Source organism: Pipistrellus kuhlii, unplaced genomic scaffold (assembly GCF_014108245.1).
Source record: "Pipistrellus kuhlii isolate mPipKuh1 unplaced genomic scaffold, mPipKuh1.p scaffold_m20_p_10, whole genome shotgun sequence".
Classification (NCBI taxonomy): domain Eukaryota; kingdom Metazoa; phylum Chordata; class Mammalia; order Chiroptera; family Vespertilionidae; genus Pipistrellus; species Pipistrellus kuhlii.
Window position 1 is genome coordinate 3,705,392 of NW_023425405.1, and position 25,557 is coordinate 3,730,948.

Sequence of the window (25,557 nt, forward strand, 5' to 3'; positions counted from 1 at the left end):
CCCACACTGCTATAACCATATTATGCCGGAATCTCAGGAAGTAGGCAAAGCAGGCATATAGCTACACCTCCAAGTTCTTTTTTAAATTATTTTTTAAAATATATTTTATTGAATTTTACAGAGAGGAAGAGAGGAATAGAGAGTTAGAAACATCGATGAGAGAGAATCATCGATCAGCTGCCTCCTGCACACACCTCCCCCCTGAGGATGTGCCCGCAACCAAGGTACATACCCTTCACCAGAATCGAACCTGGGACCTTTCAGTCTGCAGGCTGATGCTCTATTCACTGAGCCAAACCAGTTTCGGCTACACCTCCAAGTTCTTAGAAATAATGTTCTCAATGTGTTATGCTCAGAATTTTGTTCAGGGTGCCAGCTTGAAAAATGTCCTCAAGCGGGTTCCTTTCCCCCTTCTGTCTACACCCCCACTCCAGAGACCCTCTGTCTTGGGGATCCAAATGGAGGAGGGGGACTGACAGCAGGTGGTTTCTCCTCCTCTGCTCTGCGTCTGAGCCGAGGAGGAAAGCCAGGGCCCTGTGAGACCGCCAAGGCTGGTCACCTTCCTCCTGTCACGGTGCTTTGAGTGTCTGATGGGGCAGGCCCTAACTGTCAGTTGTGATCTCTCTTGAGTTTGGGAATGGATTATGAATGCTCATTCTTCACAGCTTTTTCCTTTTAAAGCTGAGTTATTTACTCATACCTTGATACTCCTAACTTTAAAATGATCGGATAGCCCTGGCCGATGTAGCTCAGTTGGTTGGGTGTTGTCCTGTGCACCAAAAGGTCACCGGTCCCATTCCTGCTCAGGGTACATGCCCAGGTTGTGGCTTCGATCCCCAATCAGGGTGCATGTTGGCAGCAACCCATCAATGTTTCCCTCTCTTTCTCTTTCTCTCTCTCTCCCTTTCCTTTCCTCTCTTTCTAAAATCAATAAAAACATTTTTAAAAATAACAAGATATAGTACTGCCCTTCCTTTGTAATGCTAAGTTCCCAGGTTGCAAACTTCAAAGTTGATATTTTTATGTTTAATTGGATGATTTACATATTAATTTAAATTGGATCTTGAAGATATATCTTATAACGCCTTAAAAATGCATGTGGCAATGGTACACATGGTTGATCATCTCTCACTATTGAGTGGAAATAGCCACGGCCCTCCTACGTCCTCAGATTTGCTCAGGTGTTGGCAGCCATGTGCTGCAGAGGCAGCCAGGTCTCTCTCTGAGCCCAGAGCAGACCAGGTCAATAAGAGGACTTCCATGGTCCTGCCACTGACTCTTCCCAGCAGAGGGCCTGCGATGGTTCCATTTGAGCCAGCATAATGTCAGGGGTAGTCTGCCAGGGACTTTTAAGAAAGGTTTCCTCACTCTAAAAAACACTTAACATCTTAATCTAAATGGCACTGTGCTTTTCTCAAGTTTTGAATTATGCAAACTCCGCTTTTCTCCATGGTTTTGAATAAGACAATACTCAATGGGGTAATATTACAGACCTATTATAATAGGGAAAAAGAGGGAGAGAAATATGGGGGATGACATTGCATCTTCCAGATAGTCACCAACAATCTACCAGCCATTCGCAGAAGAAACAGAGTATTAACAAAAAGATGTTTAACTTCGTTAGAAATTAGAGAAATGCAAGCTGAAAAAAATGCAACGCTACATATATATATATATATATATATATATATATATATATATATATATATTGTTTTGCCTAGCAGATTAGCATATAGCTGTGGTCGGCAAACTGCGGCTCACAAGCCACATGCAGCTCTCTGTCCCCTTGAATGTGGCTCTTTCACAAAATACCACGGCCTGGGCAAGTCTATTTTGAAGAAGTGGCGTTAGAAGAATTTTAAGTTTAAAAAATTTGTCTCTCAAAATAAATTTCAATCATTGTACTGTTGATATTTGGCTCTGTTGACTAATGAGTTTGCCGACCACTATATGCCATATAGTAAAAAGATTGACTATAAGAATGTTGGTAAGCCCTAACCAGTTTGGCTCAGTGGATAGAGTGTTGGCCTGCGGACCCAAAGGTCCCAGGTTAGATTCCGGTCAAGGACATGTATTATACTTTGGTTGCGGGCACATCCCTAGTAGGAGGTGTGCAGGAGGCAGCTGATGGATGTTTCTCTCTCATCAGTGTTTCTAATTCTCTATCGCTCTCCCTTCCTCTCTGTAAACAATCAATAAGATATATATTTTTAAAAAAGAATGTTAGTAAGAGTATGGGAAAGAAGATGCTTTAACAAACTGTTGGTGGGAGAGTAAATTGATGTGCCATTTAAAGGGAGAGCATTTTTGCAATACTGTAAAAAAAATTTCAATATACATATCCTTTAACCTTGGTGATTGCATTTTGGAAATATTTGCACAACTTCTGAGGAATTTACACCCACATGAATGTTCACTACAGCATAATTAGCAATAGCAAAAATATTAGGGGGAAAAAACACACCAAATGACATCAATAGGAAAATATGGTTAAGTCCTTTGTGCTATATGCTTAGTAATGCAATATTACGTGGTCCTGGAGTGAGTCTTTAAGTCTGACAGTCGCAAAAGGAAGTCAAGTGATGGAAGCGCCATGCAGAACAATGTATGTGGCCTGGCCCCTTCTTACAGGCCTGCCTGTGTGTGCACACACAAAGAAGAAAGGGAAAGTGTGTTCTCTCACAGCCCAAGCTGAAGGGCTGCAGTCTGGGGGGCTGCGTGGTCTGGAAAAAGAGGGAAAAACACAAAGTCCAACTATCTGCCCAGCGAAATATATACAAGAATGCGGGGCTTGCTTCCTGGCACCTGGGGAGCCAGAGCCAGGGTTTTCCTCGCCTGCACATGGGCATCAGCTGGGATGTCTCCAGAGCGCACAGCTGCCGCTCCCTGCAGGAACCCATTAGGGCCTGGGCTTGGGGGCGGGCGGCCTGGCGGGTACTTGGGCTCTCAGGTGCATTTTTTCTTCTTAACTTTATTGTTGAAAGTATTACAGAACGGCTGTTTTTCCCTCGTCCTGCCCCTCCCAGGCCGCCCCAGGTGCCTCTCATGTGCACCCAGGCTGAGCTCCTCCAAACCCGGGCATATTGCGGAGGAGAGCGGCCCGCACCGCCTCCAGGGTTCCAGCCACCGAGGCCGGAGCAGGTGAGCCACGCCCGTGGACGCGGCGGCAGGCCGGTTCTGGGATCAGGGACATGTGACTACTGAGTTAGAAGTTGTGTCCGACCCTAGGTCTCCTGGGGAAAATAGCCACAAGCAGCAGTGTGCCCTGGTCTGCACTGGAGGAGAGGAGAGATGAGGGCGGCCAGGGGAGGAAAAGCCCGCGCTTTTAGAGGCACAATTGGCAGAGGAGGTTCCTGTCTGAAGGGTGCGCCCACCCTCTCCCCAGGGGTCTCCCAGGCGCTGGGTGGAGGGGCTGGTGGGCCCCACAGGCCTTTGGTGGAGCAGCTGCTCTGCCAAGAAAGCACTGAGCAAAGAAGAACCTGGGGCATCCCAGGGGCTACCCGTCCGGGAATTCTTGGGTTTGTTTTCATTGCTGCTTTCAAATTCTTAAATTAAGGAAATATGGGAGTTTTAAAAACTCAAATAGTCTAGGCCCGTGGTTGGCAAACTGCGGCTCGCAAATCACGTGCGGCTCTTTGGGCCCTCGAGTGTGGCTCTTCCACAAAATACCACGGCCTGGGCAAGTCTATCTTGAAGAAGTGGCGTTAGAAGAAGTTTAAAACATTTGGCTCTCAAAAGAAATTTCAATCGTTGTCCTGTTGATATTTGGCTCTGCTGACTAAGGAGTTTGCTGACCACTGGCCTAGGCCCTAGCCTCTAGGGATTCCAAGATGGTGGGGGATTAAATGAAAGCTACGCTGACACTCTTCCCAGGACCAATGACAACTAAATTATAGAAAAGTCACCCTAAATAACCAGCTGAAGACTAGCTGGAGAGAAGCCGTGTAACCAGGAACGTAAGCAGAGGCCACATGGAGACGGGCGGGAAGTGTGGACGCGTGAGAGGGCTGGCTGGGCTCCCACAGGCAGCAGCTGAAGTTCTGGAGGAATGTCTCAGCTGGGAGGGAGGGTCCCCCTTAGGGGTCTGGGGTCAAACCCCAAGCTGGGTGCCTAAGCCCATAGGAACAGAAACGGGAAAGGTGCCCTCCTCAATCTGGCTGTGAAAGGCAGCAGGGGTTCTGTCCAGCAGGGAGAGAGGGCTAGAAACACAGGCCCCCCCCTTAAAGGGCCAACACCCTAAATTTCATTTGCAGCCATTCCCTGTAGGCTCCGGCAGAGGGAGGAAGAGTGGACGTGGACAAGAGCTGCGTGGGGCGAGCCTGGGGTTGGTGGCTCTGGGAGAGAGCTGAGAGGACAGCTGTGGGGATCACTGTGCTGAGTCATTCCTTCATGCAGCAGAAACAGTCTTTCTCGGGCAGAGCTTTCCCATCAATAGCTTTTTCAGTAGGGCCAGCAGGGGAGGGAGTGCGGGGAGGTAGGGAAACAATTGCTCCACCCATTGAATACCCTCTTGCCACACCCTGTGGAGGGTGTGCCCAGCCAAGGTCTACAGCCTGCAGCTCATTAAGTGGCTCTCTGGGTGCACTGAATCTTTGCCAGACCTGGACTCTGGAGGCTTTGATTCTTTGCCTGACCTGCAATATCTGGGTACTTTGAGTATTTTTTAAAAAATTATTTATTGTTGAAAGCATTACATTTGTCTCCTTTTCACCCCATTGTCCTCTCCCAGCCTACCCCTACCCCTCAGCCCCAGCCTTCTACCCCCCCCCCCCCCATTGTCTCTGTCCATTGGTTATGCTTCTATGCATGCAAGTTCTTTGGTTGATCTCTTACCCCACCCATCACTGCCCCCCCCTCCCTCCACTGCCCACCCTCCTCTTCATTTCCTCAAAGCTTAGATGGTCAATGATTCTCTGTCTTTGGATCTATTTTTGTTCATCAGTTTATATTGTTCATTATATCCCACATATGAGTGAGATCATGTGATATTTATCTTTCTCTGACTGGCTTATTTCACTTAGCATAATGCTCTCCAGCTCCATCCATGCTGTTGCAAATGGTAAAAGTTCCTTCTTTTTTACAGCAGTGTAGTATTCCATTGTGTAGATGTACCACAGTTTTCTAATCCACTCATCTGCTCTTGGCACTTAGGCTGTTTCCAAATCTTAGCTATTGTAAATTGTGCTGCTATGAACATAGGGGTGCATATATCCTTTCTGATTGGTGTTTATGAATTCTTGGGATATATTCCTAGAAGTCAAATGAGAGTTCCATTTTTAAGTTTTGAGAAAACTCCATATTGTTTTCCAGAGAGGCTGCACCAGTCTGCATTCCCATCAGCAGTGCATGAGAGTTCCCTTTTCTCCACATCCTCGTCAAGACTTGTCATTTGTTGATGACTGCCATTTTGACAGGTGTGAGGTGGTATCTTGTTTTGATTTGCATCTCTCAGATGATTAGTGACTTGGAGCACTTTTTCATATGTCTCTTGGCCATCTATATGTCTGCTTTTGAGAAGTGTCTAGGTCCTTTACCAATTTTTTATTGGATTGTTTATCTGCCTTTTGTTTGAGTTGCCTATAAATTTTGGAGAGTAAACCCTTATCAGATGTAACATCGGCAAATATGTTCTCCTATGCAGTGGGCTCTCTTGTAATTTTGTTGTGGTTTATTTTGCTGTTCAGAAGCTTTTTTTGATGTAGTCCCATTTGTATATTTTCTCCTTAGTTCCCATTGTCCTAGAAGATGTGTTGATATACATATTGCTATGAGATAAATCTGATATTTTGCTGCCTATGGATTCTTCTAAGATTTTTATGGTTTCCCATCTAACATTTACTAGTAAATCTTTTATCTATTTTGAGTTTATTTTTGTGTATGGTGTAATTTGGTGATCAACTTTCTTTTTCTTCTTTCTTTCTTTCTTTCTTTCTTTCTTTCTTTCTTTCTTTCTTTCTTTCTTTCTTTCTTTCTTCTTCTTCTTCTTCTTTTTTTTTAATGAATCTGTCCAGTTTTCCAAGCACCATTTATTGAAGAGACTGTCTTAACTGCATTGTATGCCTTGATTCCTTTGTCAAATATTGGGCATAATGGTTTGAGTTGATTTCTGGGATCTCTGTTCTGTTCCATTGGTCTCTATGTCTGTTCTTACACCAGTACCAGGCTTTTTTGAGAACAGTGGCTTTGTAATATAACTTAATGTCTGGTATTGTGATCTCTCCAACTTTATCTTTTTTCCCCTCAGGTTTGCTGCAACTCTTTGGGGTATTTTCTTATTCCATATAAATTTTTGAAGAATTTGTTCTAAGTCTGTGAAATATGCTATTGGTATTTTGATGGAGATTGAGTTGAATCTATAGATTGCTTTGGGTAGTATAAACATTTTAATGATGTTGAGTCTACAAATTCATGAACATGATATATTCTTTAACTTGTTTATATCTTCCTCTATCTCTTTTTTTAATGTCCTATAGTTTTTCGAGTACAAGTCTTTTACCTCCTTAATTAAGTTTATTCCTAGGTATCTTAATTTTTTTGTTGTAATGGTAAATGAATTGACTTTTTAGTTTCTCTTTCTGTGAATTCATTATTGGTATGTAAAAATGCTATAGATTTTGGGATGTTAATTCTGAATCCTGCTACATTGCCAAATTCATTTATTAATCAACTAGTTTTTTTTATGGAGTGTTTGGGTTTTTTTATGTACAATATCATGTCATCAGTGAATAATGTCAGTTTTCTTTTCCAATTCAAATGCCTTTTATTTCTTCTTCTTGGCTGATCGCTATGTTGAACAAGAGTGGTGAAAGTGGGCATCCCTCTTCTTAGTGGAAATGATTTTAGTTTTTGCCCACTGAGTATAACTTTGTCAGTAGGTTTGTCATGTAAGGCTTTTATGATGTTGAGGTATGAACCCTCTATTCCAAATTTGCTGAGAGTTTTTATCAAGAAAGGTTTTGGATTTTCTCCAGTGCTTTTTCTGTATCAATTGATATGATCATGTGAATTGTGTTTTTCAGTTTGTTTATGTGATGTATCATGTTTATTAATTTGCAGATGTTGTGCTAGCCTTGTATCCCCAGAATAAACCCCATCTGGTCACGGTGTGTGATCTTTTAAATGTATTATTGGATGTGATTTGCTAATATTTTATTGAGTATTTTTAGCAGCTATGTTCATCAGGGATATTGGCCTGTAATTATCTTTCTTTGTAACATCTTTATTTGGTTTTAGGATTAAGGTAATGATGGATTAATAGAAAGAGCTTGGAAGTGTTCCTTCCTCTTAAATTTTTTGGAATAGTCTGAGGAGGATAGGTTTTAGTTCTTCTTTGAATGTTTGGTAAAACTCCCCTGTGACGCCTTCAGGACCAGGGTTTTTTGTTTGCTGGAAGATTTTCTATTACTTCTTCAATTTCCTCAGTAGTTATTGGCTGATTCAGATTTTCTGATTCTTCCTGATTGAGTTTTGGAAGATTGTATTTTATTGTTTTGATTGTGTCCATTTCTCTAGGTTATCAAATTTGTTGGAATAGAGTTGTTCATAGTATTTGTTTTACATTCCTTTGTATTTCTGTGTCATTGGTTGTTACTTTACCTCTTTCCTTTCTGGTTTTATTTGGCTCCTCTCTCTTTGCTTCTTGGTTAACATGGCCAGAGGGTCATCAGTCTTGTTTATCCTTTCAAAGAACCAACTCTTGGTTTTATTGATCTTTTGTATTGTTGTAGGTTTTTGTGTTTTTCTGGTATTGATGTCATTTACTTCCACTCTGATCTTTATTATTTCTTACCTCCTACTTATTCTAGGCTTTTCTTGTTGCTCTCTTTCTAATTCTTTACTTTTTATTTATTTTTTTTTGTGACATTTTTGAAAGGAATTAGATCTTTCTTTCTTTTTTTTTCTTTTCTTTTTTTTAAAATATATTTTTATTGATTTTTCACAGAGAGGAAGAGAGAGGGATAGAGAGTTAGAAACATCGATGAGAGAATCATCGATCAGCTGCCTCTTGCACACCCCCTACTGGGGATGTGCCCGCAACCAAGGTACATGCCCTTGCCCGGAATCGAACCCGGGAGCTTTCAGTCCGCAGGCCGACGCTCTATCCACTGAGCCAAACCGGTCCTGGCTCTTTCTAATTCTTTAAGTTGTAGAGTTAGATAATTAATTAACAGTTTTCTTGTTTTTTGAGGTAGGATCATAGTACTGTGAACTTCCCAATCAGGACTGCTTTCACTGTGTCCCATAGATTTTGGCTTGTTGTGTTTTCATTGCCATTTGTTTCCAGAATGTTTTTTATTTTATTTATTTCCTCTTTGATCTCTTTGGTAACCCAGTCATTGTTAAAGCATGGTATTTAGCCTCAAAGTGTTTGATTGTTTTTAAATTGTTTTGATTGTAATTTATTTCCACTTTTATGCCATTGTGATCTGAGATGGTGCTTGATATGATTTAAATCTTCTTGAATTTGAGGAAACTTAGCCTGTTTCCTAATCTGTGGTCTATCTTTGAAAATATCCCATGTGCACTTGAGAAGAATGTATAACCTGTAGCTTTGGGGTGAAATGTCCTGAAGATGTCAATTAGTTCCATCTGATCTGGTATGTCATTTAGGATTGCTGTTTGTTGATTTTTTTTTTTTTTTGATTTTTTTTTTTGTCTAGAAGGTCTATCCAGTGATGTCAATGGGGTATTAGAGTCCCCTACTATGATTATATTGCTGTCAGATCTCTCCCTTGATATATTCCAGAATAATTTTTTAAAATATATTTTATTGATTTTTTACAGAGAGGAAGGGATAGGGATAGAGAGTTAGAAACATCGATGAGAGAAAAACATTGATCAGCTGCCTTTTGCACATACCCTACTGGGGATGTGCCCACAACCAAGGTACATACCCTTGACTGGAATCGAACCTGGGATCTTTCAGTCCACAGGCCAAAGCTCTATCCACTGAGCCAAACTGGTTTTGGCCAGAATAATTTTTTAATGTATTTTGGTGCTTTTTTATTGGTTGCATATATGTTTACAAGAGTTATATCCTGTTATTGTATCAATCTCTTTAATATTATGAAGTGTCCTTATCTCTTGTTATGGCCTTCACTTTGAGGTCTATTTTGTCACATATAAACATTGCTCCTGCAACTTTTTTCTCATTTCCATTTGCCTGAAAAATATTTTTCCATTCCTTTACTTTTGGTCTGTGTGAGTCCTTTGTCCTGAGGTGGATCTCTTATAGACATCATATATGTGGGTCATGTTTTCTTCCTTTTTTAAAAAATATATTTTATTGATTTTTTACAGAGAAGAAGAGAGAGGGATAGAGAGTTAGAAATATCAATGAAAGAGAAACATCAATCAGCTGCCTCCTACACCTCCCCCTATCCTGCCCCACTGGGATATGCCTGAAACCAAGGTACATGCCCTTGACTGGAATTGAACCTGAGACTTTCAGTCCACAGGCCGACGTTCTATTCACTGAGCCAAACCGGTTTCGGCTGGGTCATGTTTTCTTATCCATTCAGCTACCCTTTGTCTTTTGATTGGAGCATTTAATCCATTTATGTTTAACGTTACTAGTTTGTTGCCATTTTTATTCTTTATGCCTTTTAGTCTTTATGCCTTCTTCCCTTTCTATTCTTTTTACTAGTACAGTGGTTGGCAAACTCATTAGTCAACAGAGCGGCTAACTACAGCTCTCCAGCCACAGTTTGCCGACCACTGTACTACTACAACAGTCCCTTTAGCATTTCTTGAATGATTTGCTCAGTGGTAATAAACTCCCTTAGCATTTTTTGGCTGCAGAGCTCCTGATTTCACCTTCAATTTTGAATGACAGTCTTGCTAGATAGAGTATTCTTGGATACAGTCCAATGCTTTGCAAAAATTTTTATACTTCATTCCACTCCCTTCTGGCCTGATGTGTTTCTGTTGAGAAATCATTTGATAGTCTAATGGGAGTTCCCTTGTAGGTAACTTTCTGTCTTTCTCTTGAAGCACTTAAGATTCTTTCTTTGTTGTTAATGTATGCCATTGTAATTATAATGCGTTTTGGTGTGGGTCTTTTGGGTTCATCTTATTTGGGACTCTGTGCTTGTGTGACTTTTTTCTTCCCCAAGTCAGGGATATTTTCTGTCATTATTTCTTCAATTAAGTTTTTTATTCCTTGCTCCTCTTCTTGTCCTCTGGCACCACTACTTTGCAGATATTGCTTCATTCATATTGTTACAAAGCTCCCTTACTCTCATCCTGCTTTTTAATTTTTTTTCCCAATTGCTGTTCATAGTGGGGTTTTTTTTTTTCTACCCTGTCTTCTAACTCACTGATTCAGTCTTCAGCTTCTTCTAGACTACTGTTGAAACCTTCCATTATGTTCTTTATTGCAGCTAAGTCATTCTTCATTTCCTCTTGATTCTTAATCATGTTGGTGAATTTCTTATCCAACTGGGTGAGCATCTTTATAGCCATAACTCAGAATTCTTTCTCTGACAGACTGCTTGCCTCCATTTCATTTAATCCTTTTCTGGCAATTCCTCCTTTTCTTTCCTTTTGGGGATTATTTTTGTCTCTCCATTTTTGCTGTCTCTTTCTCCCTGTTTGGAGTCTGAGAGATTGAAGACCCTAGTGGTCCAATGATCAGGTCTCATTAGTCCAGAGGCTGGTTATGCCTTAATTCACATGCCTTTATTGTCTCTACTCTGAGTTGTACAGCATTTTCCCATGGATTTGGTCCTCAGATGTTCACTTCAGATGCCTGGGGTCAGTGGGGGTGCATGTACAGTTCCTCTTGTGTGACTCCCTGTGAGGGCCCAGAGCCCTCTGGTATGAAATTTGCTGCACTGTCCCAAAACTCATGGTATGGTGGCACCATAGGTCCCTCTGGCAGCACACTTGCAACTTGGTCCTGTGACCCATGGCTGGGTGCACCAGGTTGCACCAGCAGCACAGTCCCAGGGCCTGAGGCAGGGCATGCTCCAGGTGGCTCTGGTAGCAATAGCAGTGTGGACTTGTGACCCAGGGCTGGAGGCACCAGGTGGCTCCAAGTTGCAATGGCAGCATTATTCCTGGTCTTAAGTGGGGCTGAAGCATGGGGCCTCCCTGGCTTGCACTCATAGCTGGGTCTGGGTGCACATATGAGAGGGTGCAGCGTGGCACAGGGTGTTTCTCTGGTGTACACTGATTGCAGCCGTTTGAGAGCCCCGGCCAGGGCCAGTGGTGGTCCCACCCGGGTTATGACTGGCAAACAGCTCCTTGTATTGGTCTGGGATGGTGTTCAAGGCCAGTCTGGGTATAGTGTGGCTGCATTCCTGGCCTCTGCTGCTCCCCTTGACAGGATGGTGTGGGCTCCACGCCAATGCTGCACCCAGCCTGGGAGTGCCTGTGGCAGGGGCTCCCCATCTAGGAGACCCAATCTGCCAGTCCCCAAGATGCCTGTGAGATCTAGCTGTCACACACACACACACACACACACACACACACAAACCACATGTCCACACACTTCTCTCTCACTCCTTTATTCACTTACACTCTCTCCCTCACTGGCTGCCATGTTGGGATCAGGGTGCTTTGAGTCTTTGTCTGACCTGCTTCTGGGCCCAGGTCTGGGAAAAATAGATCTTGGTACACAGCTTGGACATTTCTACACACTGAACCTGAGGGGGCTACACGCTGAAGAATTAACATTTTAAAAATATCCAGACTACCCAAAGCAATCTATTGATTCAACACAAAAAGAAAGTTCCTACAAGTTGAAGAAGATTAAATTAAATATATAAAATATCATATCAGATCACAATGGCATAAAACTAGGAATCAACTATAATGAAAACACTTAAAACATTCAAACACATGAATGCTAAATAGAAAATTATTAAACAACTAGAGGCTTGGTGCATGAAATTTGTGTACTGGTAGGGTCCCTAGGCCTGGCTGATGATCAGAGCCGATCAGGGGACTTCTCCTGGTATCAGCACATGTCATAGCAAGCTATCAAATTCCCAGTCTCCGGTCAAACTCCCAAGAGGCCACTTTTGCATATTATCTTTTTTATATATATAGACAAATGCATCCAATGAGATCAAGGAAGAAATTAAAAACTTCCTAGAAAAAAAACAAACACAAAACCCAAAATAGGTGGGACAAAGCAATCCTGAGAAGGAAGTTCATAGCAATACAGGCCTACCTGAAGAAACAAATTAGGTATTTCTAGTAAGACATCTAACCCTCCAACTCAAATTAGAAAGTGAACAACAAGAAAAGCCCAGAGTAAGTAGAAGGAAAGAAATAATAAAGATCAGAGTGGGGAAAAATGACATAGAAATTTTAAAAATACAAAAAAATCAATGAAACCAAGAGCTGGTTTTTTTAAAAGATAAACAAGATTGATAAATTGCTAGCCAGACACATCAAAAAATGAAGAGCAAAGTCCCAAATGAATAAAATCAGAAATAAGAGGTGAAGTATCAACTGACCCCACAGAAATACAAAGGATTGTAAACAAATATTACAAACAACTATATGGCAACAAATTGGAAAAGCTGAGCAAAATGAAAAAATTCTTGAAACACACAATTTTCCAAAACTGAATCAGGAAGAATCAAAATTGGGACAGGCTAATAACAACTAATAAATTTGAAGTAGTAATCAAAAGCTCCCAGTAAATTAAAGTCCTGGTCTGAATAGCTTCACAGGGGAGCTTTATCAAACATTAAAAGAAATAACACCTATCCTCCTCAAACTATTCAAAAAATTCAAGAGCAAGGAACACTTCCAAGCTCTTTCTATGATACCAGCATTACCCTAGCTCCAAAAGCAGATAAAGACACTACCAAGAAAGAAAATTATAGGCCATTATCCCTGATGAACATAGATGTCAAAATCCTCAACAAAATATTAGCAGATTGGGTCTAAAATATATTTAGAGAATTATTCACCATGACCAAGTGTCATTATCCCAGGTATGCTAAGATGGTACTATATTTACAAACCAATAAATGTGATACATCACATAAACAAAATGACAGATAAAAATCATATGAACATATCAATAGATGCAGAAAAAGCATTTGAAAGAAATACAGCACCCATTTTTGATATATACTCTCAGCATAGTGGGAATAGAGGGATAATATCTCAACAAAGGCCATATATGGATAACCTACAGCCAATATCATACTCCATGGGCAAAAACTAAAACCATTCCCTTAAGCTCAGGAACAAGAAAGGGGAGGTCCACTTTCACCACTTTTATTCAACATGATACTGGAAGTCCTAGCCACAGCGATCAGTTAAGAAGAAATAATAAAAGGCATCCACATTGCAACAGAGGAAGTGAAACTGTCATCATTCACAGATAACATGATATTGTATATAGAAGAATAAGGACTCCACAAAAAAAACTCACAAAAAACACACACAAAAAAAACCCACTAGATTTTTATAAATGAATTTAGCAAAGTGGCAGGATACATAATTAACAACCAGAAATAAATGGCATATTTTATACACTAATAATGAACTCTCAGAGAAACTAAAAATACAACCCAATTTACTATTGCAACAACAACAAAAAAAGATACCTTGGGATAAGCTTAACCAAGGAGGTAAAAAAAACAAACCTGTACTCAGAAAACTATAGGACATTGAAAAAGTAGAGGAAGATAAAAATAAATGGGAGAATATACTGTGTTCATAGATTGGAAGAATTAACATCATTAAAATGTCCATACTACCCAAAGCAATCTACAGATCCAACACAATCCCTATTAAAATACCAATGGCATATTTCACAGATCTAGAAAAAATACTCCAAAAATTTATATGGAACCAAAAAAGACCTCGGATAGCCTCAGCAATCTTGAGAAAGAAGAACAAAGTATGAAGAATTATGATACCGGATATAAAAATTATACTACAAAGCCATTATAACAAAAACAGTCTGGTACTGGCACAAGAATAGGTATATAGATCAATGGAACAGAACAGAGAACCCAGAAATTGACCCAAGCCATTACACTCAATATTTGACAAAGGAGGCAAGATCATGTAATGGAGTCAAGGCAATCTCTGTAATAAACAGTGTTGGAAAAATTGGACAGCTACATACAAAAAACTGAAATTAGACCACCAACTTACACCATACACAAAAATAAACTCAAAATGGACAAAAGACTTAAATGTAAGTCATGAATCCATAAAAATCCTAGAAGAAATTATAGGCAGCAAAGTCTCAGACATCTCTCATAACATTATGCTTGTAGATACAGCTCCTAGAGTTGTGGTCGGCAAACCGTGGCTCATGAGCCAATGCAGCTCTCTGGCCCCTTGAGTGTGGCTCTTCCACAAAAATACCACATGTGAGCGCGCACGTACAGTGGGATTGAAACTTCATGGTCCATGCACAGAAGTCGGTTTTTGGCCTGGGCGAATCTATTTTAAGGAAGTGGTTCTAACGCAGAGCCATACTCAAGGGATCAAAAGCCACATGTAGCTTGGGAACCACGGCTTGTCCTAGAGCAAAGGAAACAGGGGAAAAAAACAAACAAATGGGACTGCATCAAACTAAAAAGCTTCTGCACAGCTAAAGAAACTATCAACAAAATGAAAAGAGATCCATTGTAAGGGAGAACATATTTGCCAATGCTACATCTGATAAAGGGTTAAATTTCAAAATATAATATATAAAGAACACAACAAAAGGAAGACAAACAATCCAATTAAAAATTGGGCAAAGGACCTAAACAGACACTTATTCAAAGAGGACATCCAGCTGGCAAAGAGACATATACAAGAATGCTCAAAGTCACTGATCATTAGAGCGATGTAAATTAAAATAACAATGAGGTACCATCTCACACCTGCCAAAATGACTACCATCAACAAATCAACAAATGACAATTGCTGGCAAGGATGTGGAGAAAAGGAAACCCTAATACACTGCTGGTGGGAATGCAGCCTGTTGCAGCCATTATAGAAAACAGTATGAAGTTTCCTCAAAAAATTAAAAATGGTACTCCTATTTTACCCAGTGATCCCACTTCTAGGAATACATTCTAAGAATCCTGAAACACCAATCAGAAAATAAATATATGCACTCTTATGTTCATAGCAATTCTATTTACAATAGCTAAGATTTGGAAACAGCCCAAGTGCTCATCAGTGGATGAGTGGATAGAAAAGCTATGGTACATTTACACATGAATATTATGCAGCTGGGTAAAAGAAGGTGCCCTTACCCTTGAGACAGACAGCATCAAGAGATCTGGAGAATATTATGCTAAGCAAAATAAGTCAGAGAAAGATAAGTATCACATGACTAATCTATATGTGGAAATTAATGAACAAAATGAATTGATGAAGAAAATAGATCCAGAGACATAGAAGCATGCAATAGAGTGATGATTCTCAAAGGGAAGAGGCAGGGGAGAAGATAATAACCAAAGAATTTATTTATATACTAGAGGCCTGATGCACAAATTCTCACAAGGGGCTTGTCCCTTGCAGCCATGATGGCTTGCCTTGGCCCTCACAGTCCCTGCTTCATCCATAAGGATATCCGCACCTCTTGTGTGTGTGTGTGTGTGTGTGTGTGTGTGTGTGTGTATTTAAAAAGTGAATGGAGCCCTTTGGAGATGTGTGGTGTAAACCTGGCACAACTGAATGTGGCAGCTCTGCATATCAATGTTTATGTACCTATCAATCAATGTTCCATATTTCTCATTATGGAGCATGTGAATTTCACTCCTCACTTCCCTGCCTCCAACTCCCAACATGTTGTATCAGGATTCTGGAGATCTCTACAACTTCCAGGAGCACACTTACACCTCCTTTCCTGTTCCAGAAGTCATAGGTGCTATATCTCAGGAGGATATTGCAGTCCCTCCTCCCCTTCTACCCCAGCCTCAGTCAACAGTGCCTGTCCTTTAGAGCAACAAAGATGATATGCATCAAAGTCCTGTTCTGGCCCTGGCCGGGCAGCGCAGTTGGTTGAAACATCATCCTGTACACCAAAAGGGTGTAGGTTCGATTCTAGTCATGGCACAACTGGGAGGCAACCAATCCATGTTTCTCTCTCACACTGATTCTATCTATCTATCTATCTATCTATCTATCTATCTATCTATCTATCTACAATATCTATCTATCTATCTATCTATCTATCTATCTATTCTATCTATCTATCTATCTATCTATCTATCTATCTATCTATCTATCTATCTATCTATCATCGTCCCCCTCTCTAAAAAGAAGACAATAAAAACATATCTGGTGAGAATTTTTAAAAATGTTTTGTTTTGTAACTATAGTTAAGTCACCCACTAAGTATGTCTAGACTTTGAGTCTAAAAGCTCAAAACAATAACTATCTATGTAATACTGTTAACTGCACAATCCCAGACAGTACCAGGACTGAGTTTTATAATCTACTAGTAGCCCATCGTGCAATATTGCATGCAGTAGGCTGCCCACCGCTCCCACAGGAGCTGGCAGGAACTGCTGCACCACCTCCACAGGAGCTGGGAGGGAGCTGTGCCGCTTCTGTAGGAGGCACACCTGCCATCTCCTCTCCAGGCCTGCGCTTGGCCACAGGCTGGCCCCTCTGCCCCCCAGGGGCCCTCGATGACAACAAAACAAACATTTCGCCAGGCTACTCATGCTGCCCACTCTCAGTGGCCACCCCTGCCCTCAGGAGTTGGGGACTCTGGCAGGACTGAGGGGACTGTGTGCCATCATCTTTGTGATGGAGTGATGGCTAATTTGCATATTGTCCTTTTATTAGATAGGATTATTATGGTCCAATATTACAATCTCTCAATTGTTCTCCCTACTCCATCAATTCCCCTTGTTTCCTGGGGGCTTCACAGTCCTCCATCTTCTTATTCCAGCCTGGCCTGGCTACACAGCTTAGACCTAATACTTGCTCTCCCACACTGGACATGCTCTGTGAGGTGCCATGTTTTCTCCTGTTTCCTTCCTTGATTCCTTCACTGCAGTCCCTGCTAAAGGGTGCTCAGGGGGTACATTTCCTGAATGCTTGCATATCTAAGATGTCTATTTAGCCTTAACACTTGATTAAGAGTTTGGCTGAGTATAGAATTCTGGGATGAAAATAATTTTTCTTGAAAACTGTGGAGGTATTACTCCATAGGCTTTGGCTTGCAGTATTGTGGATGGGAAGTCTGATGTCTTACTGAATCTTTCTAAACTGATTTTTTTTTCCTACATGAAAGCTTCTAGAAACTTTCCATTATCTCTAGTGTTTGAAATATCCTAATGAAATATTTAGGATTAAAAACAATCCTGCTCAGCCTTCGGTGGGCCCTTTCCATCTTGAAACTCATGTCCTGGAGACATTGTCTCTGCCCTTTGTTCCCCTTATGTCTCATTATAGCATTCTAATTAGTCAGCTGCCGCATCTTCTGAATCCACCCTCCATGTCTCTTATACTTTCTCTTTACTGTTTTTAATAGTTTCTTCTCGGCTTCTTGAGGGAGGAATTCCATTAGAATAATGCTCCCGGTTCTCTCCTCCCCCTCACACATTCCTCCCCCCAGGGGAAGAGAAGTAAGTGACTTGTCCAATGGGTGAGTTTAAAGGAAAGCACAGGGCTTGTGTGCCTGAGGGTTTTTCTCTTGGGGCATCTGCCAGCCTTATAATCAACTTCTGCCCTCCAGCAAGTGGCTCCCTGCAGAGAGCCCAGTGCCCAGCCAGTGACTGGGTGATAGGTCTGCCCAGGTCAGGGGTGGAGTGTGGGAAGCACATCGAAGCTCTGAAGCTACATCCTTCCGGGCAGCTTTCTTCTCAGTAGTAGTGTGACAGGTGCGCGTACTCCATCCACCCCGCCTCCCTTGCCCATTTTTCAGTTGGTTTCAAATCCAAGTGGTAAAGATGGGTGTTTTTATGGATCTCCTTGAGCTCAATTTGTCTTTTAGGCTGCTGTTTTACTTTCTGAGAGATCTCTTTGGCTTTCTCTTCCAAGTTCTTTCTTATTCTCTTCTTATCAGTTTTTCAAAGCATCCATTCTTATTGCTTATGGATGTTACTACTATCTTCTTGAGTCTCTGTAAGTAGACCGAGTAGGCTTTTTAAATATCCTGTTCTCATCCCTGATTTATTGATTTTTTTTTTCCTCATGGGGGTGCATTTTTCCTCCCATTTTTGGCCTTTTTCTTTTATACTGCTGAATTTGCTCAAATATATGGTAATCCTTGGACAGTCTCTTCATATCTAAGAATGAAGTCATAATCAGAAACTCTCCAAAGGAAATGAAATTTGGGTTTCTTAATTCAGCTTTTCTGAAGACTAACCCCAGCAAAGCCAGGGTGTCTTTGTAAGACTTCTTACATGAAGATGTTTCTGTTGTAAGTTCTTGCATTTGGCAAAGTTGAAAAACCCCTGTATTATGTCCTATGGATTCTCTTCCTGTCAGAAAAAGGGCAGTCCACCTGTTTGAAAGGTATGCCAACTTAACAGCTGACCTTGCCTTAGAAATCCTACCTAGAATTTCTTTTAGGTTCTTAGATGGTATGTTTTAACTAACTTATTTATAATAGTTAATTTCAGCATTCTAAGGAGTGTTAGTACTTCACCTTTTAGTTGTGTGTATGCCATAAAGCAACTAACATACTTCTGCACCTATATCAATTTTCCCGAGGGAAACAAACATTAAAACATTATTTACTTTTCAGATGCTGGCCTAAAGCCAAATCCTATATGATAAAAGCCTAATATGCTAAGTGTCCGACCATTTGTTTGACCGTTTGACCAGGCACTATGATGCGCACTGACCTCCAGGGGGCAGATGCTCCAACCATTAAGTTAACTTGCTGGTGGGGTCCAGTGGATTGGGACTGGGAGAGACTAGCCAGACATGCCCTGGAGCCCTCCTGCAGGTCCTCCCCAGCCCTGATCATGCACCAGTGGGGTCCCTTGGCCTGGCTTGCATCCTCTCACAATCTGGGAACCCTTGGGGGATATTGGAGAGCTGGTTTCAGCCCAAGGACCCACCAGTGCAGGAATCTGTGCACCAGGCCCCTAGTACATTTATAAACAGTTAAATCCTTTTTGACAGCTCAATGCCTCTGAGTTACTGAAAATCAGACCAACTTATGTCTTTCAAATATATATGCTTTGAAACTAGGAAAACAAGGGATACTTATTACTGGACTGTGCAGTTAATTGGCTTATGCAATAAGTTATTAACGTATATATGACATTGTGATTTCTTGAGCACTGTCATTCTTTGAAAACAGTGACTCTGGGTGGGCTTAGCTAGGAAATATAAGATGTGCAATTTTTATTTGTGCAACTCAAGAACATTACTCTTGACTAGCCATAGGTAGGCTGTCCCCCAAAAATGTATACACACACCTTGAATAATTAAAAAGGCAGTGTTTATTTAAAAATACATTTCATTTTCAAAACTGAGCTACCAGCTGTTAATGTGTGTATACAGTTGTGGGGGTAGGGGTTGGGGGGACCCAATAATTCTCACTGACTAAAAGCTGGTCTAAAACACATTTTTCTATGAGTAATAGAATTTTACATGGAACTGTAAGTTGTTCTCTGCTTTGGGACTTTAAGCCTGGGTAGTTTTTAATTCATATGCTATAAAAAGATCTACAGGATCAAGCACATACTACTTTTGAGTCCAACAAGACAGATGTGAGGCTGGTAGAGCTGATCTCCTTTCTCAAAAGGCATTCAGTTTTATGAACTAAGGAGACTAATCAGAAAACACATTTATACCAAGTGAAGGCTGTGCCTCATAAAGACGTTGAATGCCGCTGAAGGGGAGGGTTCAGATGAGTAGGAGGTTAAAGCAATCTGGCTCTGTAGTTCAGTTCAATGTTGTCATTTTCTTCTCTATTGGTAATGCCTCTTTAAGAGTGATTTCTTTTGAATCCCGCCCAGTTCTCTCGGTCCAGATGCATTATTTATTATGTATATTAAACGGCATCACAGGACCTATTCTTGGACGTCTTTATTAGGCCCTACGTTTACTTGCCTATAAGGTCGTGCTTACATCTTGGACAGTATCCATTCCTGTTTACTTTGGAGGCGCTTCCTGCAGAGAGAACTGAGAAGCATCTGCTTTGTCTGGGCGCTAATCTTGAGTGCTGCAGGACTGGGTGGGGCATGGAACAGAAACACTGGATCCCTCCACCCTCTGAACTTCTTCCACATAAAATACAGCATGTCAAGGTTAAACTTGAATTTCTGATAGCAAATAAATTCCGTTTGTTTGCTACGTCTGGCCACCCTACTATAGACCTTCGTCTCTTCGTTTGCAAAATGCAGCTAATAATGCTACCTACCTCTTAGGCTTGCTCCAAACTTGGTGCATGTGTATATAGGTTTCATTTTGGAGAGCAATTCTTGTCAGGTAACCTGCCCAAGGTCCATGCTCAACTATTAGAACTAATGTTCTCGTTCCAGAACCACAACCTCCAGCGTACCTCAGTCCAGATGATGTAAATAGCTAAGAACCCCTAACAAGTAGCCAATAATAACGTAAACATTATATTAAAAATGTAAATATCAACAAAGTTGCCATATGCTAATTTTGTTGTTGCTATTAAACCTCACCTGAGGATATTTTTCCATTGTTTTTTTTTTAGAGTCAGTTGAAGGGAGAGGAGAGACAGAGAGAGAGAAACATTGATGTGAGAGGGACACATCAATTGGTTATCTTCCTCATGTGCCCTGACCCGGGCCAGGATCCATCCTGCAAGCGACGTAGGTGCCCTTGACCAGAATCAAACCTGGGATCCTTCAAGCCACAGATCAATGCTCTATCCACTGAGCCAAACCGGCCAGGGCACCCTATGCCAATATTTTATTAATAAATAAGTTGGAAAGCTTACTATCCACATCAGTCCTTCTATGTTTATTTTATGGGTGAAAATAAAATTCAGAGATAGTTTTTCTAATAAGTCTATTTTTAAGTCATTAATTCAAACATATCGCAGAACCTGTCACTGTTTTAAAGTGGACTCCAGAAAAGTTAGCAGTGCATAAGCATGAAACCTAAGCATTGAATTTCTCCTGCAATGCTCAATACCTGCCAACTGCTCCACGGGGACATCATCCAGGCTCCCCAGATCTGGCTGAGACTCGAGTCTGCAGCCTCAGTTCCCAGTACTTCCCAGCCATGAGCTCCACCCCGGAGCCCTTCTCACCTCCACTCTGATGTCCTTTCTGTCCCAGCATGTTTCTAGGTCGGGTCACCCCTCCGTCCTGGCTCCCCAGGGGAAGTCTTTATCTCCAACTCGAACACCCACTGTTGGGACACAGCCTTTCTCTCCCCAGCTTCCGCCCCGGCCCGTTAGCTGATTTTCCTGTTCCACACCCAGTGTGCTGTTTGCCTCCCGGTGGTATTTCCTGGGTCTCCTTGACTAAAGTTTACTTTCTTATGGCCAGGGGCTTCTTCGTCCTGTTCTTTTCCACATATAACTTAACGCCCCAAATAGCTCTTCCCAAAGTAATTCAACAATAAGTTATCTGTTGAGACAAGGTTAGCCCAGCAGCTCCGAGGAACGGCGTTCTGAAGTGTGCAGTGCCATTAGCTGAAATGTTGTAAATCCACTGAAAAGGCTAAGGGGCGCTGAGCTGTTCACAACCGTTAGCAGTTATGTTTCTACATGTAAAACATTTTCCCTGTTTTTGTTTTTGTTTTTTGTTTTTAAAAAAGGGTACATGTTTATCTTAGAAAACTTGTAAAATAAAGACACACACCAAGGGGAAAAAATAATTCCAAGGGTGGTGGCTGCTGCTGCTCCTTTGTTTAAAATACAGAAATACCGTGTGTGCACGTGTGCGTGTGCATGTGCATGTGTGTGTGTGTGTGTGTGTGTTTCTCAAATTCTCAACAGAGACATCATGGAAAGGCAGATGAAAACATGGATGAACACAACTGGACTTGAGCCTTCCAAACCCAGCACTTCATAAGTGTGACCCTGGTCAGCCCCGTCACCTCTCTAAGTCCCAGTTTCTCATTTGAAAAACAGGAATACTAATACTGTTTCTTAAATTCCCATATGGGTTTTTTAAAGATAAAATTATAAAACTTGTGTGCAAATAATATTTGCCTGAATTGTGTATTTATTTATTTATTTATTTGCTTATTTATTGGTTTTGGAGAGAAAGGAAAGGAGGAGAAGAGAAACACAGATTTGTTTTTCCACTTATGTATGTATTCATGGGTTAGTTCTTACAGTGCCCTGACTGGGATCTAACCCCCAAACTCCGTATATCAGGACAATGCTCTAACCAACTGAACTCCCCACCTGCGTGCCTGTTTTTTTGTTTGTTTGTTTGTTTGTTTGTTTTTTGGTGTTTTTTTTAGTATGTTAAACTGAACCAAAGATGAGTCTTTGGATAATGACCAGACAGAATAGTTCAATCTGAACTAAGTAACAGTTCAAATTGAATTTGTGCCTATCTCTATTACCTACGTTACAGATAACTTCATGAAGGGGAAAGGAACAAACTTTTATTGAGTACCTACTGTGTGCCAGGGTCTCCGCTATTTGCCTTAATCTTGTCTTCCTAGAGCACATATAATACACTTTACACACGATAGAACCTAAAATTCAGTGAGCAAAGCCACCGGTATTGCACAGCTAAGACTAATGTGGGTCTCATTTCAAATCCTATGTTCTATCTTTTCCATAGGAAGAGATATCTTTTAGGGAAAGTTTTTTATGGAATCCCTCTTAATCTTATTATAGAAATGTCCAGTGATTAAAGGGCAGAATTTTGCTGGATACATGATTTTGATATATATTCTCTCTTGAAAGGCAAAAGAAGTTGTGATGATTTCATATTAGGGGAAGAGCAGACTACTTTAAAGCCATTTTCAACCCCCAGAAAGGAACAAATGGTGACTATCGGCCCAGTAACTTGTGCTTGTAATTTGCCTCACCTGGTCCTAAAACGTAACTCAGAGGCTTTCCTCACACGGCTTCTCTACCCCTAAAAAGAGCCACCAAGAGCAGCTGTGGGGTGTCTTTGTGGATAGAAAGTTTGTGTTGAACAAGGTAAATTTATCTTCCTAGGACTCCCCGGAGGTAGAAACCAAGGCTCCATCAAGGATGAGTTTCAGGTAAACACGAAGGAAAGCAGCGTCAGCAAAACTCTGCTGAGTCGGTGAGTGAAATGATAGTCGCCCCGCAGATCCAAAATGATACTACCATCCAGAGACACATGAGGGTGCTCTAACCAGCTGTTCTAATAAGCGAATTAAACTGCTCGGATATTAGGGGGGAAATTAGGGCCTTTTGTGAATGGCAGTGTTGAATGATGACTTACAGCATTGGCTAAACAGAATCAACTTAGAATAGATGTGCTTTAAATAAAAGGCACTGGTCTCCCCTCTCCCCTACAACATTAAAAAGTATAAGATACTCATATTAGACAACTGGGGAGATACTGAAAAGCACAGAGAAGAAAGAAAACGGAACGAATGCCGTGGTCAGCCCCTGGCGGCTGGGGTGTGCTAGAACCAGGCCCGCTGGAGATTTCGCTCAGGAGGCCTGCCTTCCACACAGGCCCAGCCTGTTCTCATTTTGATTCTGCAGACCTTCTGCCTGGGTGAAGGGGGAGTCAAGACTGGGGGCCTAACGACGGCAAGGAGAGAATTAGAGACGCATGTTTATCTCAATACATTCACTCTCGTTAAAGTTCATGCTCACTGACATCATGCATCTCCTTGGAAAAGCCTGCCCACCCACCATTAATTAAAGCCACATTTTAAAAAGTCAGCGTGTGCACTTTTATTCCAGTCCGAAGTAGCCTCCGCAGTTCTGCAGAGTAGGCAGGAGAGTATCTGAGGCCTGACAGCTGTTCACCTCTGCACAGTGAGGAATCACGTGATCCGCATTGCAAGTCATGTTTATTCAGGGCCTACAAGATAATAGCCTGGATCTGCTGTCCTCAAGACCTGGAGCATTCGGTATCTAATGAGCGATTAAGCATCATTAATATTTATTTTGACGAGTCAACATGCTCTTGGATGCAGTGGGTGACCTTTATCTGCAATCTAAGAGATCTAACGATGTTTCCTGCTTGAGTAATTGAGCAGCACACTCCTATCAAAGACACCACCCTTTGTGTCTTATGCAGGCGGCATCCACGTCAAAACAAAGTCGCTGTACATTGTGCTCTATCCAAACTGTTGCACAAGCGGTCATTGCCAACAGTCATGGGATTGCACAACCGTAGCCTATATTTTTTGGCAGCAGTCACTGTAAATTAATAAATTCATGAACATAAGGAATGTTGACTTTCAAAGTTCAAGAAAGGTACTATTTGTAAACAGTTCAGGTCACACTCATCATCTTCCTTGTTCTAAGCAAGAGTTCCTTCCTTTCAACTCCTGCTAAATGACATTTGGTCTCTCTGTGAGCTTAATAAGAGTTTTCATCCAAACAGATCCGCATTGTTTTTTCAGTTCTTTTTTTTTTTTTTATGTTAAAGACCGCCTCCCCCAGACCTTTCAATTATATGCTGATCTTTCTTTATATATTAATATCAAGCACATTTTAATTTTATGTTGACAAATGACAAATTATGTCTATCTTTTCTCACTGGCAATATGATTATTCTCGGATGGCCCTAACTGTTTTTCATGCAATTAGAATGACACTAGCTTTATTTGCAATGGCCAAAAATGGAAACAGGACAATGGAAAAGTCAACTGTGGCTGATTCCTGGGAAGAGGCTGCAAGGAACATTCTAGAATGCTCAAAACGTATATCTCATCTAATCACACAAGTGCGGCTGTGTCTGTGTGAAAATAAGTATTATAAATATATGAAAATAAATTTCTGAGCTAAATAAAAGATTAGGTGCTTCCCACACTTTATGTATCTTATGCCTTGATTAATCTGACTAATTAATATTTCATTACCCCAGCCAGTGGGTGCTTCTTGCCAGAGGCACTGTGGGCAGCATGCAGGTTCTGTAGTTATTCTGGCCATGCCACCATGCCAAAAGACGTGGCTTAGCAATGGGTCCGGACACTGTCCTTTTAACGGCTTCATCCTGGGCCAGTGGTCGGCAAATGGAGGCTCACAAGCCACATGCGGCTCTTTGGCCCCTTGAGTGTGGCTCTTCCACAAAATACCATGTGCGGGGGTGCACATACAGTGTGATTGAAGGAGTACCCTAATTAAGTTAATAACTATGTACTTACCTATATAATTTAAGTTTAAAAAATGTGGCTCTCAAAAGAAATTTCAATCGTTGTACTGTTGATATTTGGCTGCTGACTAAGGAGTTTGCCAACCACTGGCCTAGGCCACAAAACCCCAGGTCTGCAGTGGAAAGCTAAGTTCTAGTGTTGGGTTTTCAACTGACTCCCCATGCGACCTTGAGGACCTGAGGGCCTGTTTCTTCATCTGGCAAATGGAGGTAGAGAGTCAATACTGACCAGTGGATTCCCGCCCAGGAGGTCAGTGAGGACAGACGATAAGGGACAGAGGACCCCCTGGGGGCCATGTCCCCCTCGGTCTACTTCTCTGGGAGCAGAAACCCCAAGGCACGTCTGGTTCTCCGAAGA

General features: G+C 41.5%; 1 protein-coding gene across 1 annotated transcript in view; it reads right to left on the reverse strand.

Annotated features, from left to right (window-relative positions):
- Nucleotides 1–25,557, reverse strand: part of WNT2 (Wnt family member 2) — a 55,432-nt gene that overhangs the window by 19,794 nt on the left and 10,081 nt on the right. The gene's annotated exons all lie outside the window — the stretch shown is intronic.